The following is a 13857-nucleotide window of genomic DNA, read 5'->3' on the forward strand; positions in this document are numbered from 1 at the left end:
GTAGCTTTTTCTGGGACCCTGCTTCTGATAGCTTCTCCTAGGTTTATTTTATTTACTTATATTTTTCTTCTTTTATTTTATTGTTTTTACATTTACTTACATGTGTATACATTGTTTGTGCCTCCTCTCCCCCAACCCCCTTCTCCTAGGTTTATGTTTACTTATTTATTTAGAGGTGTTGGGGATTGAACCCAGGGTCCCCCACATGGTAGGCAGACACTGAGCTACACTGCCAACCCTTCCCCTGAGTTTAAGAACTCTGACCTCACTGGGTAGAGTGGCATGCACCTGAGGTCCCAGCTCAGTGGGAGGCTGAGGCAGGAGGATCAATGGACTCTAGGAGTTAGAGACCAGCCTGGGCAATATAGTGAGACCCCATCTCAAAACAGAACTTTGTGCTCTCTATGCTGACGACAGCCTGTTGGTAGGGCACGCTATAATCCTAGTATTCTGGAGGCTGAGGTAGGGGGATCACCAGTTTGGGGCCACCTGAGCTATATAGCAAAACTCTGTTTCAAAACAAGCAGAGCTCCCTCTCTTGGGAGCCCCCCTCCCAGCTCTGGGAGCTGTACTCTGCTTACTTTTCTATCTCAATAAACTCTCCCGCTTTACTCAAAAACAAAACCAAACAAAAAAACCTAGCAAACAAAAAACCTCCCAAACCTATTATTTAATTGACATTTTCAGGATAAAGAAGAACTTGGAGCTAAACTCACTCAATCCTTTCTTTTTCTGGGGATGGGGGTGGGGATTGGAGTTTGAACTCAGGGCTTTGCTCTTGCAAAGCAGGTATTCTATCACTTGAGCCACACCTCCAGTCCATTTCGCTCTTATTATTTTGAAGATGGGGGATGCTTTTCAATTATTTGCCCTGGCTGGCCTCTACCCTCTATCCTCCAAGTCTCAGCTTCCCAAGTAGCTAGAATTACAGGTGTGAGCCACCAAACCAATTCTTCTTTTTAACATGTGAAAAAACTAAGACCCAGAAAGTGAGAGTAATTAAGCCAAGGTCACTGGACGGCGAGGCCAGTCTTCTTTCTTTGGGGGTTTAGAAAATTTATTAGAAAGGGTTTGTTTGAGAATGCAGAGTCCGAGATCTCTTACAACATCTGGTGGTGATCTTTTGCTGGGATCTGTTCTATCTTTAGACCACCAGTGAGATGTGTACTATGTGCCTGGACAGCACCACACCTGAGGCTCACAGACATCTCAGTTCAAGTGTTGCTCCCATTCCATACCCGAAGGTCAAGTGTAGGGTCTCCCCTAAGTGCATGTGCCCTCATCACACTGAATTAAAATCCTCTGCTTACTTATTGACTGTCCCTAACTAGGTTGTTGGTTATGTGAGGGCAAGAACCAGTATCTCTCTTTGTCACCAACATATACTCAGTGTCTAGTTCGGTGCTGGCACATACTAGGTCTTCAACAAATATTCATTTGAATAGAATGAGTAGGTAGGCAGAGTTGATCAGAGAAAGATACCTGAAGGAAAAGGCAAAGGTTGAGTCAAGTATTGCAAGGCACAAGGAGGACAGACTTGTCCCCCACTTGGTGAACTGCTCACACAAAAAGACTTGGAAGGTAATGGGAAATGAAGAGAGGAAGGGAAATAAGGCAATTTACCTTTTTTTTTGGAGGGGGAGGGCAGAACTGGTATTTGAACTCAGGGCCTTGTACTTGCTTAGCAGGTGCTCTACCATTTGAGCCACTCCATCAGCTTCATAAGACAATTTAAAGGGTGGAAAGGGAGCCCTTCTAAACCATTGGCTTTGCCAACTGAGAGGACCTCTGAGTAGACGGGAGAAAAGGTCTCAGTCATACTGGGGATGAAGAAGTGTTGTGAACTAGAAACTTTCACATGGGGTCTTTTTTTTGGTTTTGGTGGTACTGGGGTTTTGAACTCAGGCCTTCACACTTGCAAGACAGGTGCTCTACTGCTTGAGCCACACCTCCAGTCTAAGTGGGGTCTTTTTTATAAGGGAAAACCCAGAAGACAGACAGCTTGGCTAGAAGGGAGGACAGCAGAGGGACATAGTTGTTAGTAAAAGCTTTGAACCTGGCTACAGGTTTGTATTTGATCCTGGAGTTTGGAGAGGGATTGAGAGCTCTGAGGACTGGGGTTCAAAAGAAAAGAAGATGAGGGCAAGTTTCCCTCTTCTGGTCCTTCCATTACATGGACACCCCAGGAGGAGGGGCCCTATGTCTTCTTATATTCTGCCCTCCTTTGGGCGGCTGGGTACTTGGGACCCACAAGTAGAGCCCTAGGGCGAGGATCTGGAAGCGACTTAGGCAGCCTGCTGGGCGTCCCCCAGAGGGACCTTTCTCCCTCGGGATAGGAGTACTCTAGTTGTTCCCAAAGTCCTTCTTCCGTGAACCCCCACGCGAGCATGCTTTTGCCAGCGGTTGCTAAGCCAGATCTAGCCACCAGGGGGCAAAAAAAAAAAAAAAAAGCAGCCCTTAAGGTCAGCGTCCCTCTTCCCCACCTACTACACCTGAGGCCAAGATGGGCGGTGCCTCACCTGGCTTTCATGTAGCCCTGGCAGCTCCGTTAACCCCTTGTTTCCTTGTCTGAAACTCCTCCCTCAGGCAGAGTCATTCATAGCGGAACTTGGGGGGCAAATCTGACAGGAAGGGGGTGTCGCCTAGAGGAGGGGCTAGGGTAGAGGCGAAGTCTGGGTTTCCAGGAACTCAGGCCCTTGTCAAAACTGGAGCTGGAGGAGGCTAGTATTCCTTGCCTCAGTTGGGGAGCTAGCCCCTCAGATGGGTGAAAGCCCCTCTGGCACTAGAGAGGCCAGGACTGTCTGTAGTCATCTGTCCTAGGATCTCAGAGGCGGGATTTAGAGGAAAATGTTCAGGCAGCTCAGAACCCAGACTTCCCGGCTTCTCGCAGCCTTCTGTCAGCAGGGGTAGCCAAAGAGTGGAGGGGAGGCAGTTAAGCTTAGGCAAGACAGCGCGCAGGACTCGCGGCTCCCAGGTGCCCACTCCGTGGGTTGCCTCTCCAGTTCCAGACAGCCTTTCAGGGATCCGATCTACTCAAGTTCCGAGATTGCAATCCCGGCCATAAGGTGTTAAACTGGCAGTGGGGTCCGGAGTCCCTCCCTTCTTCGCTCGCCGTGTCGCCACCTCCGGTCCACCAGGCTGGCACACAAGGAGTTAAGTCTGCCCGCAATCAGCAAGACTGGAGCCGGAGAGGGGGAGGAGGGGGAGTGGAGGAGGGGGGAGCGTAGGAGAAGGGGGAAGCAGACTGCGGGGAGACAGCGCCAGGAACCCCCTCCCCAGGGACCTGGCCCCTGGGCCCCCAGCCCCAAAAGAGGCCCTGCCCTCCCCGGGGTCGTGCTCTCTTCCCCGCCCTGCCTCTCCCCCCCCCCCCCGCCCTCCAGCTTTGTGTCCCCTGGAGGGTGGGCTGCAGGATTTCCAGCCAAGCCTTGGCTGCCTGCTCAGTTTTTCCAAACCCTCCAGTCGGGGAAGGAGGGAGCCCTGTCAGGATAAGAGTCCCTCCCCCCTGCCCCGGCCGGCCCCCTCTCCCAGCCTCCCGCTTCCTGCCCCCGCACCTTTTCCAAACTCCTTTGCCTTTCCGACCCTGGCCCCAGCGCCCCCTAGCCCCACCGCCCCCTAGCCCCACCTCTATTGGCTCCCAAGTTCCAAGTTCAGGTTGAAGGGGGCCAGGTAGATTCCATACGTTTAGAGGGCGCTGGAAAAACCACACTCCGCAGGTCAACCCTGAGACCTGCAGGGCGCCAGCGCGACTCCCAGCCTGGGGCCCACCCCATCTCAGGACACGGCGTCAGTCCACCAAGGAAGGTGGCTCTGCGGTCCCCCGCCCCGGAATGGAGGCGGTGCTGGGGGCGTCGGCAGAGCTGGACAGCAGGCTCCGTGATGCAGGTGCCAGGCCTTAGGGCGCGCTTCGAGGAGGGGGCAAAGTGTTCCCGAGCGCTGGCAAGGTTCTGTCCAGCAAGTCTATTATATAATAATCACCATCTATCAGGAAGCCAGGCAGCTGGAGTAAGTGGGGAAGCCAGGATGCCCAGGTCTGTTCCTTCTCCAGGGCCCAGGAAGATGTCTCCACCAAGATGGGGTGTGGTCGCAGCCCAGAAGTGAAATGATGTGGGGGGTCGAGGGGCAAGAGAGGGGCGCTGGGCAATCCAACTGCGGCCTCGCAAACCCCGCCCTCAGAACTCTGACTGACAGTGCCCTGAGCCAATGATTGAAGTCACCGTGGGGCTCAAGGTTAACCCTTTCTTGGGTCCCTAGTTGTTTCGGGAGGGGACTGAGTCACTTCTTGGGAACTGTTCTCCTGACCGGAACCGCTCCCATCTTCTCTGGATAGTACACGAGCGGGAGAGAAGTACCAGCTGGTAGATCTGTTCCTTCTAGTCACCTCAGGAACAGGAGGATGCGTAATCTCAGATAATTAGCAGCCCTGGGGCCACTCCAATACTCCCCCCCTCAAAGTAAATTGTATTACAAGATGCGGTTGTGAGTACACCGTTTCTAAAAGCAGCCCCGCGTGGCGCTGGCACGCAGACAATGCGTCACGAACAGGCACCCTCATGCACCCACACCCAATGAGCGCTTCCACCGACAAACGCCAACACTCGCTGACACACCTGTGACATCCCTCGTGACACGGTGACACACAGATACACGGAAACACACAGTGGCTCCCAGAGTTCGCCAGTAGAGGGAGCCGCTCTATTCCAGCAATGGGCCTCCCTCCTCTCCTTTTCCTACTCTTTCCCTCCAGTGTTCCACCCAGAGCTGCCCAGAGCTGCGCTCCGCATCCCGACCTGGAACCTACGCTGGGGGAATGAGTCACAGCCCCACCCAGGGGAGCGCTCCACATGGCTGTTCCACAGGACATACCGAACACTCTTGAATATTACTGTGTAACACATTTGAGACCCCTGGCAAACCAGCCATCACTCACCCCTACAAACATTGTATTCTGGATGTGCTGTGAACAGGGCTTGTGCCAAAGGGATCCTAACAAGCCCATGTGGTCTGTCATACATGTGATGGGGAAATGATCCACAGAAATAGGGGGCCTTTCTAACAAGAATCCTGTTCCAGAGCTGGCCCTCTGCCTGGTAGCCCATAGGGATGGTGGAGCGAGAAGAAATTAAAACCTATGTTTACTAGTCAGATACTATCCCAACAGATCTCAGCCTCTCTGGGCTTCAGTTTCTTTTCCTACAAATGAGGATAAGACCTACTTCACAGCCAGCTGGGCGCCCTGGCTCACTTCTGTAATCTTAGCTACTCAGGAGGCAGAGATCAGGAGGGATCATGGTTCTAAGCCCGCCTCAGGAAAATAGTTTGAGAGACCCTATCTCAAAAACACCCAATACTTGGGTGCTGGTAGAGTGGCTCAAGTAGAAGAGCATCTGTCTAGCAATTGTGAGGCCATGAGTTCAAACCCCAGTACTACCAAAAAAGAAAGAAAGAAAATACACAACACAAAAAAGGGCTGGTGGACTGGCTTAAGTGGTAGAGCACCTGCCTAGCAAACATGAGGCCCTGGGTTAAAAATAAATAAAAAGACCTACTTCGCAGAACTCTGATAATTCAATCCCTTACTCAGCACAGTGCAGGACACAACAGTTGGTAGGCACTTGGGCAAATTTCCCTTCATTAATTGAATTAAAGCATGGTCATGTATGAAATGACTTTGGGAACTGTGACACATTTTGCACACACAGGTTATGGTGTTATCTTCTTTCAGGGTTTACCCCCCTGCCCTCCATCTGTACCATCTGACCAGTGCCCAGCTTCTGCTACCACAACCCATCAAGTCAATATCCACTGAAGTTCTACTCCGAACCCAGCCAGCACTTGAGTCAACCTTGTGGGGGACAGGAGGCTGGGAGCCATAGTCTGGGCTACCCAGACATCCATATAGAAGAAACAAGACCAAACATGTCAGTAAATATACTGGTGAGTGGTGTAGATGGGACAGGTGGTCAGAAGAGTAGTCACTGAGGCCAGAGCTGTCTGGAGATCATCTGTGAGGAGAAACCAGAGGAAACCACCTAATATCCTTTTCTGAAGCAGTAGATGCTTGTCACTTGTTATTAATTCTAGGCAGTGGGGAGAGTGGGATGGAGGGAAAGTGCCCTGGGATAAGGAGACTCCAACTCCAGTCCTGGGCTCACCACTTTCTAGTTGTGTTACCCTGAGTAAGTCCTTAGGTACTGCAAGCCTCAGCTTCCCACCCTGTGTAATGGGGCCACAACATCTTTCTCGCAGGGGAACATTGAAATAACATGTGAGATGCTTTTTTTCTTTTTAATTCATTTTTTTTTGTGGTACTGGGGTTTGAACTCAGGGCCTCATGCTTCCTAGGCAAGTGCTTTACCACTTGAGTCACTCTCCCCAGACTGTAAAATGCTTTTAAAAAGTGCTTTACAATTTCTTTTTCAATGCATCTACTATTTCACAGGATGGTGTGTATGTGAGTGTGTGAGTATGAAGCTTTTTGAGGTTAGGAGAGAGTTCTTTGGAGAAGACAAAGGTTTCACTTCTATGTTTTCTTTGCATCTGCTTTGTTACTGGTAAGGACTGAGATGAGAAAATTCGTGTATGTCCTTCAGGACCTTATGGTCTACTAGGATAGACCATAATGGATATGGTGGATACAATGAAGAGGGGACGCAGTGCTGTGTGTGTGTACGTGTGCGTGTGTGTGCAGGCAATTCCCACTCTTTCCAATCCGTGCGGATAGGAAGATAGGCTTGTCAGACCTCTCTCTAGCCTGAAATGCTGTTAGCGCGTCTCTCCCCAGTGCTCAGAAACCCGGAGAGAGAAGCAGAGAGAAGCCCCTCTCCCCGCCCCCGGGCCAACCTGCCTCCCGCTAGCCGGCCGGGCGCCTTACCAAGTCAGACCACTGGGAGGCTGGGGGAGCCGGGTTGGGCGAGGAGTCGAGCGAGATGGGGGAGCTCTTATTTTGACAGGGGCCTCTCCGGGCTCTGGTATGAAGGCAGAAGGAGGCAGCCAGAGAGCCCCGATGCTTATTCAGGCTGGGGAGAGGAGCCGAGTGGAGGGGCGCGCGAGGCTCCGGCTGCGCAGGGGAGCCCGGAGAGGCGGCGGCGCGCGGCGGAGCCAGTGGCCGGACATGCCCCGGACCCGGGGCCACTGCACCACCGCCGCCGCCCGGAGCCAGCCGGCCGGACGCCCGCACGCCTGGGTCCCCTGGCGCCGCGTTGCCCAGGGGTTGCGACCTGGACCCTCAGCGTCCGATCAACAATAAGCGCCCAGACAGCCCCCTCCCGCCCCGCGCCCGCCGTCCCCGCGGGCCTCGGGGAAAGTGAAAGGAGGAGGCGAAGGAAGGAAGGAAGGAAGGAAGGGAGGAGGAGGAGCAGGAGCTGGAGCCCGAGCCGTGAGGTTCGGAGCCGAGACCCCAGCCCCGAGCCCCGGCCCGGGCTGCTGTAATAGCTCTCCCGCCGCTGCCCGGCGCCCACGACCATGCTCCGCGGTTGGGAGGCAGGAACCCAGGCGCCCAGAGATTGCCGGATACCCTCTCCCGGGCCGGGCTGGTATTGAGATCAAGGCGTCCAGGATCAAAAGATCACCGCTTGCCCGCCCGCCCTCTCCGCACCTCCAACTGTCCAGCAGGAGGACCCCAATCCACCCACCGACCCTGACCTGGTCATGGCGTCCAGCTCCGGCCTGGCGTGAGGACCCCCGGCCCGCGCGAGGTGAGGGGTGGGTTGGGGGAGAGGGCGAAAGTCATGCCAGGCCAGCAGGAGCGCGAGGAGGAAGATCCAGTTTGAATTGGGGAAGGGAAATACAGTCTGTCTCTTGCCCACTGGCAAGAGACCCCCAGGCTGTTTAGGGGGCGGTAGACGCCCCCAGGGTCAGTGGAGGCTACTCTTCGGCCCCCAATCAGGTTGGCAGCCCCAGAGCACAGGGAAAAGGACTTAGGGGCAGACGGGGGACCCTGCCACCCTAGCACAGAGAACAAGGCCGGCCTTGGGCCAGCTGGAGCAGCGAACCCTGCCCTGGGGGCTTCTGGGAGATGTAGTCCCCCTTCCAAGCTCATCAACCCCGTGGGTCCCAGCACCCCAGCACTCCTACTCTGACTGTTGGGAGCCTCCAGAAGGAGGTGGGTCGGGACTGGAGAGAGCTGGGGTCACCCTCTGCCCCTAGGCACTGCCTTTGAGCAGCAAGAGCCTTCCCTGCCAAGACTGGAGGAGCCTCCCCTGCCAAGGATTCTGAGTGGTGTGGGCTTGACTGGGGGTGGGGCAGTCACACAGTTCCTTGGTGGTGTCCCTGCACTGCCAAGGGGAGATGGCCCCTCCTTGGTCCAAAGGAGCCCTTAGGGGAAGAATGTGAGGAAGAGAAGTGAGTCTTAGGCCTTTTGCCTGGCTGGGGTATGTTCTACCCTAGGGCCTTGGGAATTTGGATTCAGGAGAGACAGAGGTCCAGGCTCCTCTTCTCCCTCTTGGGGGTGAGAAGGAGAGTAGCCCTCCAAGTCTGGGAGCCAGGATGGTGTCTCTCTGGAGCAATGAGGCCAGGATCAGCTTCTGTCTGTCTGTCCAGCTTCCTTCCTTCCGGGTTTTTCTAACACCCCCTCTCTCCCTCCTCCTTCTGTCTGTCTGCTGCTTGGGGTGTGTGTCTGTGTCCCTGTCTAGGGAGCCTCTGCTGCAGGAGGAAAAGTATTCTGAGCAAGGGGAGCTGGGTGTATGTCTGAGCCCTGGAAAGGGGTTTTGCAGCCCCGTTGGTCTTTTGCCCTCCCTGTTTCACCAGGAAGGCTGTCTGCATTGTATCTGCTATAACCCCATCAATACCCAATGAGACTTTTGGCGGGGGCTCCCACTCCCCATTTTCTCTCCCTCTCCTCAGTTTCTCTAGGAGCAGCCACTTCCTTTGGGGCAGTGGTTCCCCTGCTGCTCCCCAGCATGGACTTGGCTGCCTTCTCTGGGTTAAGACCATGATTTCATGCCCCCAGGGGAAGAGCATGCTCAGGCCCTGTCCTCCTGGTGTTGGCTCTGAGGCCCCACTGATGAATCCTCAGGACAGAGTGAGAGTGGAGGAGAAGCTGAGGAGCAGGGATGGAGGCAGGAGTCTGGCTGGGAAGGAAGGCGCTGCCTCCTTCAGGTGATCTGTTTCCTTGGCCTTGGAAGACCAGGCCTGGAAGGCCATCTTCTGGCTACCCTACCTCTGTAGGGTTCTGTGCTAACCCATGTTGTTCTTGCCTGGGGTGGGGTGGGGATTGATGTTGGGAGAGGTGCTGGTAAGGGGTAGAACACCTATAATCTTGGGTCAAGAGTGACACTTGTGTCCTTGGATAGCAGGGGCCCTGTGGCTGCAGATGGGCTCTGGAGGCCCACATGGAGGCTCAGAATGAGTCTCTGATTACTAGCATGGAGAGTCCAGGAAAGGGACAGATATTATAAGGACCTAGAGAAAGGTTGGTGATCCATAGAGATCTGGGGCTAGTGTATCAGAGCTAAGTTGGGATCTAGTGATCTTGAGAGTGCAGTGGGCACCCATGACTCTGCTTTGCTAACTCCTGCCTCCTGGTACTTGGGTTAAGCAGGAGCCCTAGGCTGTGGGCTCAACTTCTACAGCAAGGCAAGGCGGTAGTCTTCTGGGCAGAGGCCTAGCGGGTGGCAGTGTCGACTCAGCAAGGGCTGGAATGCCTGGCACCTGCTTTAGATTAAAGGAGATGCTGTGCAAAGGGAGGGGTGGGGGCTGCCTGCCTTTGGGGGAAGTGGCTGGAATGGAGCTCCAGGGAGCCCACCAGAGGGGTGGAGAAAAGCACCAGCATTGCAGGTGGTAGCAGCTCTGGCACAAGTGGAAGGAGCCAACAGTCACCCAGTGGAGGAGACCAGGGAGTCTAAGAGGAGAAGCTAGGGGCACCCTCACCCTGCCTCTGGCGCCACCGCAGGGGGAGGTTGTGTCCCAGTGCCCTGAGGCAGATCCTGGGAGCCAGGGTGTCTGTGTCCAGTCTTCCTGGGATCAAAAGAGGCCCGCAAGGAGGTGGGGGGAGCACCCTGGGGCTCCTGTTGCCTTGATGCCATGTTTACTCTTCCCGAGCTTCTTGGTTGCTGATAGTGAGGTTCCTCAAGAGCCCGGGCACCCAAGTATGATAGAGAACTGGCATCCCTTGCTTCCTTGTACCAGAGCCCTGGGCATTGCTCAGCTGCTGACCTGGGGGGGAAAGGTTGGAGGGGGGATGGCACCGTGGGAAAGTGGGCAGCCGTGGGAGCGAAGCGGTACAGGTTGGGTGCCGCGGGCAGGGAGCCTCTGCCAGGCCCGCTCTCCCTGGGGTGGGGCTGGCTGCTCCAGGGACTGGCTCAACCTGTTGAGCACCTGGCTGCTGTAGCTTGGCTTCTGTGCCCCTGCCTGCCAGCCCCAACAGCTGCCCACCCATAGCAGCACTGGGTACTGCCCCCAGGATCTGAGGGAAAAAGGTTCAGATTGCCTACAGGACCAGGTGGGGCTTCTGCCAGGGCTGAGGATCTTTCTGTGGATTTCTGAGTTTCTCCAAGTCTGCTGCTCTAAGTCCCAGGTCTGGAGCTGGAGGGCTGGGTGGTCCAGGCCAGGAGTTGAGGGGCTAGGTGAAGAAGGCCACGGCCCTGGAGCTCATTTGGATGGGCGGCCCTGAAGGCAGCTTGGAGTTACAGCCTGGAATTTCCTCTGTTGGGTGCCAGGGCCAGGCCTCTAGAGCCCCACCCCCAGTCTAGCCTGACCTCCCTCCCTCCCTGGTGAGCTCTGCCGACTTTCCCTGGAGGTAGGGGGAGGGGCAGTAAGGGCCTCTTGGCTGCCATGGGAGGGGTGACTTCCTGGGTGTGGGGTGTCTTGCCTCAGTCTTCCATAGGACCCTCTCCCCAAGGAGGGAGGGAAGCCCTGTGTCCCCAGGGGCTTGTTGCCCCTGAGTGTGGGGAGTCTTGGAAGACTCCTAGATCTTCTAGCCTTTGCTATCTTCCACCTTCTCTGACCCCTTAGCTATTTGCCCACCATGAGGCTCTGCCAGCTGGTGGGGAATTAGAGCCAGGGTGCCATCTTCCCTGGAGTAAGAAAGGGGTACAGGGTTTGCCTTACTCTCAGTCCTGAGAGTAAATCCTTCTCTTCCTGTCAGTGTCAAAAGCCAGCTGAGGCCTTTCCTTCTTTCCCTCCTGTCCAGTAGCTCAGGGCTTCCTTGCTTGGCCTTGGGCTGGCTGCCCCTCCTACCTTGATGTCTCTGGGCCCCTTTCCCCAGGGGCTGGAACTCCCTCTGTCCAACTCTCCTCCTCTCCAGGGCTGGTAGCCCTGAGCTGGCCTGTATTCCCCTCCTCCCTCTCCCCCACCCCAGCCTCAACTAGGAATGGCCCTGAATCCAGCATTTCCAGCATTTCGAAACCAGGATTGTTTTGAAATCCCAGAGTACTTCTCCATCCCCCTCTGACACCCCTCCCCACTAGCAGCAGGGAACATTGTCCTCTAATCTGACTTCACACTGTGCATGGAGGTGGTTTGTTTGAGTTTGTAGGCTAGCACATGGCCACGTACTACTTTGTGTGCTGTGTGCGGGTGGCTATGTGTCTGTCCCAGAGTGGTTGTATCTCTGTGGGCAGTTCTGTGTGACTGGCTGATGTCTGGATGTTTCCTGAGTTCTCAGGCTGTCTCAGAATATGCAAGTCTCTCTGGGTCTTGAAAGCTTGAATGTAAGTCTGTTTGCCTTTGGGTTGCACGTGTCTGGGGGTATCTCTTTGGAATGTGTGCTGGATGTGTGTGTCTTTGATATGTGCACACATGCGTGTGCTTTGCATCTCTTCCCACCTCCTCCTCCTCCCTGGGAACATGTCTGGGGTATGTAGTCACAGGTCTCCAGCAGTTCCCTGGGACATGGAGTCCTCTGCCCTTTGATAGGGAGGTTTCCTGGAGTGGGGCCAAGGCTTCTGGCAGCTCTGGTCCTTGGAGAGAGAGTTGGCGAACTGGGGAGACTTTGGGATAAACTGTCACCAGAGGACTGGGCTCGCTCCCTCCGCCCCTCATGAATACTCAGCACTGTGAGGGGTCCCACATAGCCAGCTCACCCTCAACTGAGAGGATACAGTAGTGGCTGTTAAAGGAGAGCTAGTGCTCTAAAGGAAAGTGATTTCTCCCTCCCGCCTTCTCTCCCCACCCCGGGGTCACTTGCTTCACTGGGGACAAGTAACAACCAATCACATTGGATCTAGGAACTTGGTGACAATTTCAGGTTGAGAAAAGTGGACTTCTATAGTTAGGGGTGAATAACAAAACAAGGGCATATTTTCAGCCTGAGCAGAAGACAGAGGGGCCTGGAATCCAGGCATTTGGGGTAGGGCTAGCTGCAGTGTAGCCTTGGTCCAGGGAAGTCCTTCTTGATGTTTACTCTCCTTCCCCTCCTACTGCAGTTAGACTGTGTTCTGCAGGAGGGGAGGTTCCCAGGGTTTTGCTTTTTGTTTCTATTTTACTAGTACTAGAGCTTGAACTCAGGGCCTACACCTTGGGCCACTCCACCAGCCTTTTTTTTTTTTGGAAGGGTTTTTTTTTGAGAGAAGGTCTCTCAAACTATTTGCCTATTTTCCCAGGCTGGCTTCAAACCATGATCCTCCTGATCTCTGCCTCCTGAATAGCTAGGATTACAGGAATGAACCACTGGCGCCCAGATTGGTTTTTTTGGTCAAAGCATGGGTGGTAAGAGTGGACTTAGGTTGGTGTGGGACACAGGCACCAGAGGCTCTGGATCAAGTCTTACTGGATTCAGTTTCCCATCCTAGGATCTCAGGCCATAATTGAATGCTGTCCTCTAGAAGTGCATGTGGAGGTCAGAGAGGAAGAAGGCTGGGCAGCAGCTGTGAGTCAAGGGCCTGTGGAGACAGCAGCAGGAGATGGGCATAAGGATAGGCTGTCCCTTTATACCCTTCCCCCAGGCCTCTGGTCCTGGGCACAGTGGGAGGAAGGGAGGGGTAGAGGCACAGGTTGGTACAGTGCTCAGTGACCCAGCAGGGGGAGGGGCTTGGCAAGGAATTTTCGATTTGTTTCTCAGTCTCTGTCTCTGAGACACGCACACACACGTCACTGCAGACACCTTCAGGAGATGAGTCCAGAAAAGTCACCGAGGTGGTGGCAGGGTAGGGTCACCAGATGGGACCATGTGGAGGCAGCCTCATTCTGGTGGGCACCTTGCCCTGCTTGGCCCCTATCACTGGAAGCTGAGCCCAGACCTAGGTCCCTTCTCAATAACCCTGTCCTGAGCCTTGGGATCAACACAGGCTGCAGAGGGTTAAGTCTAGTTGGCAGAGCCACCCCCCACCCCAGTGCAGTGAGAGAGAGGGAGGGGTGGTTAGCAGCTTGCTCTAGTTGGCGTCTCTCCCAGAATTCTTCGGAAAAGAACTCCCCTTTGACCCCCAGTACAAACTGAGCCCAGCCACCAGCCTCCCTCCCGCCTGCTGTGCAGCTTCACCCAGTCCCTGCTACTGAACTGCTAAACCTTCCTCACCCCAGGCCCTCCCACCCAGACCAAGTCCCCAGGACTTTGTGTCTTCAAGGGACCAGGGCTGTAGTCAAGGAGACCACACAGGGACATAGGAACCACAGCCATTCTTTTCCCTGACATAAGATAACCTGGGAGTGGCTGGCGGTGGAGGCTGGGGTCCTTAGGCCTCCCATCCACCCCTTCCCCTCCAGATCCTCAGGCCAGGGCATGGGGGTCTTTCACCTTTCTTCTCTTTCTGTGGGGCCAAGCTTTCAGGGAGCTTCGAGGTCTTCCAGTACCTTCTCCTTTCCTGCTTTCAGGACAGAGAGGGGGAGTGGCATGGTAGGTCAGGTCTGGCTTCCTGCCAGTCCACAGAAGTCCTGGGGTGGGGGGGGGTGCCTGAGCAGCTTGGAAACTTCCTGGAGCTTCAG

At 55.0% G+C, this 13857-nt stretch overlaps 1 protein-coding gene across 5 annotated transcripts in view; it reads left to right on the top strand.

The window, feature by feature from the left end:
• Positions 1–6880: 6880 nt before the first annotated feature.
• Positions 6881–13857, top strand: part of Bcl9l (BCL9 like) — a 29711-nt gene continuing 22734 nt past the window's right edge. For 2 of the 5 annotated variants that reach the window (XM_074066595.1, XM_020165071.2), the window contains exon 1: positions 6881–7694. The gene's annotated coding sequence lies outside the window, so the exon portion shown is untranslated. The other 3 variants (XM_020165070.2, XM_074066594.1, XM_074066593.1) reach the window with 2 other exon arrangements.

The sequence above is a fragment of the Castor canadensis genome, chromosome 2, assembly GCF_047511655.1.
Source record: "Castor canadensis chromosome 2, mCasCan1.hap1v2, whole genome shotgun sequence".
NCBI lineage: Eukaryota > Metazoa > Chordata > Mammalia > Rodentia > Castoridae > Castor > Castor canadensis.